This window comes from Scylla paramamosain, unplaced genomic scaffold, assembly GCF_035594125.1.
Source record: "Scylla paramamosain isolate STU-SP2022 unplaced genomic scaffold, ASM3559412v1 Contig11, whole genome shotgun sequence".
NCBI lineage: Eukaryota > Metazoa > Arthropoda > Malacostraca > Decapoda > Portunidae > Scylla > Scylla paramamosain.
In genome coordinates, this window is record NW_026973676.1 from 400,001 (window position 1) to 405,000 (window position 5,000).

At 42.1% G+C, this 5,000-nt stretch overlaps 1 protein-coding gene across 2 annotated transcripts in view; it reads left to right on the plus strand.

Moving 5' to 3' along the window:
- LOC135097073 (uncharacterized) overlaps nucleotides 1–5,000 on the plus strand; it is a 122,598-nt gene that overhangs the window by 63 nt on the left and 117,535 nt on the right. For both annotated transcript variants that reach the window (XM_063998838.1, XM_063998839.1), the window contains exons 1-2: nucleotides 1–134; nucleotides 218–780. The exon at nucleotides 1–134 is cut by the window's left edge and continues 63 nt beyond it. The gene's annotated coding sequence lies outside the window, so the exon portion shown is untranslated. The remainder of the gene's footprint in view (nucleotides 135–217; nucleotides 781–5,000) is intronic.

The window sequence follows — 5,000 nt, forward strand, 5'->3', positions numbered from 1 at the left end:
ACACCACGGTATCCTTAGCGCCCCTCCAAGCCTTGCTCCTAGACTCGGGTGTGTAGGAGGAAGAGGAGGAGGAGGGGCAAGGAGGAGTATGGGTACCATTCGCCCCAGTACCAAGTGACTGCAAACCAAGAGAGGTGAGCCTGGCAGTAGTGGTTGTCATAGCTAAACTTCTACTGTTTCTCTTCGAACTGTAAATTTAGGGACACATTTCTGGCAGGCGTCCACGGTGCCACCAAGGAAGCCAAGGGTGCTGCCTGGATGGGTTCATCACTTTGGCTGGCATGCCTGTCACCTCTCCAAGGTTGCCACGAAAAGTAAAACGTGTTTTACGGATCATCGTTACATTCCAGCGCCTCTTAATTGCCTACGAAATGTTTACTTAACCTCTACACACCAAGAAATGAGACTTCAGTTCATAATCGTGCATGAGGAGAATAATATTTTGAAATCCGCGCCATGACGTCACAGCAGAGTCATCCTGCGCGCGCAGGCCAGTGTGTGCGGCGGTATGTTTGTTTTGAGTGTCGTGTCAATGGTATGTGAATTTCTGACGTTTTATTACTTATTTTCTCAACCATGGTGCGCAGCATGGTGGCGGGAGGTGTAATGGTGCACGGCGCGATGGTGAGACATGGTGGTAATGGTGCAGAGCGATGAAATGCTGAAATTACTGGCGGTGGCAGGGAGGCGTAGGCGTGGCGGTAGTACGGTGTAGTGATGATGACTTCCTTGGCAAGTACGAACCACTCTTGCCCGGCTATCAGCGACGCCGTCTGAGTGGTGAGTGTACACTGTTTGTGTGTGTGTGTGTGTGTGTGTTTTATACAGGATTACCCAAAATCTGGACACATCAATATTATTACTTTTTTTTTTTTTCTTCATATCTTGACTATGAGTGTCAAAAGAAGAACCAATTGACTTGATAATATTGAGTGGACACGAGGAGTGATCATAATACAGGCAGACATTATCGAACAAGAATGAATGAAAGAGAATGATTAAAAGATACATTTTCCGTGTGTCCAGACTATTGGCTCACTGAACATGTAATCGTTTTAGACACACAACACAGAAGAAAGGGAATGATTCAAACAAATACTGTTGTGTTATATCCATTGCAAGGAAGAGGAGCGAGGATAATATGCCAAATGTTTTCTGAGTGGCAGGGTGGAGTGGCCTTGTGTAGTTTGTACTGGCATCCTGTATGCGCCTGAAAGTGTTCATAACATTGCAGAGAGAGAGAGAGAGAGAGAGAGAGAGAGAGAGAGAGAGAGAGAGAGAGAGAGAGAGAGAGCGAGCGACCCATCACTGACGCGCGCTTATCATAGCAAATGCCAGTGTTTCTCAGAGTGCGTGCCGCGGCGTCCTGGGGTGTCACACACAGTGCCCAGGGGTGCCATACCATTATCATGAATTTTGTCATTGCTAGATCGTCGCAACGTACATTTATCAAACCGTCTGCAGAAGTCGGCATAAAATTCTCATTGTAAATAGGAACTTGTTTTAATAAATTTGGTCAGTTTTAATTTTACCAGTGTTACGATTTTGCCGCTAGATCTGGCTTAGAGCAATGTTTGATGCTCTTTTCAGGGTAGAGTAGTCTGATGTGGTACAATTTAAAAAAAATGTGGAAATAATAAGCAAAGCAAGAAAAAAAATCAAACAGCATAGCCTAATCTAATATAACGAGGAAAATATGTAAAAAAAAAAAAAAAGGAAGCAAATAGACTCACATTAGAGATACAAAAAAGAGAGAGAAAAATGTACAAAGAACAAGCCGCAGGAATCAGCGTGCGTGAGATTCATTATATTGAATTCAGGTTGTCGCATTTAATGTGTATTGTTTCCCAAGTTATAAAACCACTTGATTTCATACACGGCTCCACACACACACACACACACACTTAAAAGGTCGCAGGATGTATAATCCGCTTGTCTGGCGCTGAATGGAAGTGAATAAAGAAGTTCACTGGAGCGGACATTTATCACTGTTTCCTTGGTGATATTCTGAGTAATCTTAGTAAGGCCTACGGCTGCCCATCTCTTTCTCTCTCTCTCTCTCTCTCTCTCTCTCTCTCTCTCTCTCTTTCTCTCTCTCTCTCTCTCTCTCTTTCTCTCTCTCTCTGGTAGCATTAATTATGGGCTTCAGTGTGCTGTACGGTTGATGAAAGCAGTTATACGTACTGTTCTAGGGAGAGATTCAAGGAGCGTTTATCTGTACTCAGAGAGGATTGTGTACTAGAGATGTATCGGATGTCGAATTTCAGACATCCGCGGGTGCGGATGTATATGCGAATGCCATTTTGCGGATGCAGATGTGAATGCGGATATCAGTCTCTGCTAAATGCGGATGCAAATGCGGATGCGGATGTTTTTACGTCAAACGCTCAGACCAAGAGGACAAAAAAAAGCCTGCTTCAGTGTCAGACCATGCAGACAGCAGGAGAAGTAACAAATAAAACTAGGTGTTAGAACCCAAATACTGCCAAATGAGTTGGAATGGTGTCTCAGTAGTTGATGCTTCTCTCTTTGAAAGTATTTAATTCATAGGAAGACGGAAATACAGACGCAGGAAGGGAGTTCCAGAGTTTACCAGTGGAAGTAAAGTGGAAGTACTTTTTGTTATAATAAAGTTTTATAAGGAGTTTCAGCCACACATTTTGTGCGTTACCAGGATGCGGGACGTGGACTCAACTCGTCGTGCATCGCACCGACCACTTTCCCCAACCTCCATCCTTTGGAAAGTGGTTAACTATAAATCTATAACCAACTGGTTGAACTGAGAATATAAACGCATATATATTACTTAATTTTTAAAGTTCAAGATGGGCAGGTTTCTTTTCAAAAACAGTAGCTTATCTACCTTTTCTTGCAAAAGCCGATTGCGTTTAGCGTCATATATCAAGGCAGCACTACTAAACAGCTGCTCACTAGGGACGCTGCTTGGTGGACAGGAGAGATACTGGCAAGCTACCTTTGCCAAATCAGGGTAGACTGTCTCCATTGTCTTCCACCATTGCAAACTATCTTGACTTGTTCCACTTATTCTTTTCTCCCTGTGATATTTCTCAATATCTTTTATGAGTAAAGAAACGACAGATGAGTTTTCTGCTTCATCATCACTGCTGGAGGCAAAAATAGAGGTCATTGCTCCATCTAATGTTCTACAGGTGGAAGGTGTTTCACTCATATCATCTCTTCTTCGTTTCCTTCTTGGTTATAGTTATGATATCTTATATCTGGACTTTAGTAAAGTATTTGACAAGGTGCCCCATCAAAGGCTCCTGAGAAAGGTTAGGGCGCACGGGATAGATGGGAAGGTGTTAGGTTGGATAGGGTCATGGCTTGGTAACAGGCGACAGAGTGCTAATAAACGGCTCGAAATCCGAGTGGGGTCATGTCATTAGTGGGGTGCCACAGGGATCAGTATTAGGGCCATTATTATTTCTAATATATATCAATGACTTGGATAGTGGAATTAGTAGCGATGTTAGTAAATTTGCGGATGACACAAAGATAGGTAGATTAATTAGGTCAGAAGCGGATGCCATCGCCTTGCAGACAGACTTAGATAGAATGAATGAATGGACGGATAGATGGCAAATGCAATTTAATATCAATAAATGCAAAGTGCTTAGCGTAGGTAGAGGAAACCCACACAATAGGTACACATTAAACACCCAAACTCTGGTAGGTACAAGGTACGAGAAAGATTTAGGAGTTATAGTTAGCTCTGAACTCCGTCTAGGGAAACAATGCATAGAAGCCAGAAACAAGGCAAATAGGGTACTAGGATTCATTTTTAGGAGTGTTAAAAGTAGAAGGCCGGAAGTAATATTAAAATTATACTTGGCGCTGGTCAGACCTCATCTAGACTATGCGGTGCAGTTCTGGTCCCCACATTACAGGAAAGATATAGGTCTATTAGAATCAGTACAGAGGAGAATGACTAAAAGGATACAGGGGATGAGGAGTATTCCTTACGAAGCGAGGTTGAAGCGGTTAAATTTACATTCTCTAGAGAGACGTAGGTTAAGAGGGGACCTGATAGAAGTCTTTAAGTGGTATAAGGGTTATAACAAGGGAGATGTAAGCAAAATTCTTAGGATCAGCAACCAGGGTAGAACAAGAAATAACGGGTTCAAGCATGAAAAATTTAGGTTTAGGAAGGAGATAGGAAAAAATTGGTTCTCAAATAGAGTGGTAGATGAGTGGAACGGACTCAGTAATCATGTAGTTAGTGCCAGGACACTAGAGAGCTTTAAGAGAAGATTAGACAAGTTTATGGATGGGGATAACAGATGGAAATAGGTAGGTGTGTTTCATACAGGGACTGCCACGTGTAAGCCTGGTCGCTTCTTGCAGCTTCCCTTATTTCTTATGTTCTTATGTTCTTATGTTCTTCATCTTCCTCTTCTAGAATAGTCGTCTGACGAAGCTCCTCACATACTCTGGCAAGTGATGATTCTACTTGATCAGTGACGTGAGATGAAGAAAAGAATTTACTCTTGTATCTTAGGTCAATATATGTTGCAATTATGTAAAGATCTTCATTTTCAATCCAAGAAAATCTTATGTGCACAGATTTCAAGTTGTTTTCCAAAGATGTAGTTCCACGTCCCACTCGTGAATAATCTTTCTTGCACAACAGACACTGTGCTAGGTCACTTGACTTACTCATGAAATATTTCCACACTTCACTGCTGTGTGACGCCATTCTTCAGCTGCTCCAGCAGTCAGCACACAGAGCAATAAGGCTTTTTAAACTTGATTATAATATCCTTTTAAACACAAACACTGGCACACTGTTTATCAGCGCGGAGCAAGCAAGGAAGGAGCAGTACTTCTTACTTCGAAGGCAAACTCTTACCAAACTGATGACCTGCCACTGTATTATGTAGGACTTATGTTCACAATGCCAGTTTACTACTTATGGATCAGTATTATAAATTTTCGAGATGCTTAGCAAATATGAAAAGAAAATTACTTTATTCTAATAC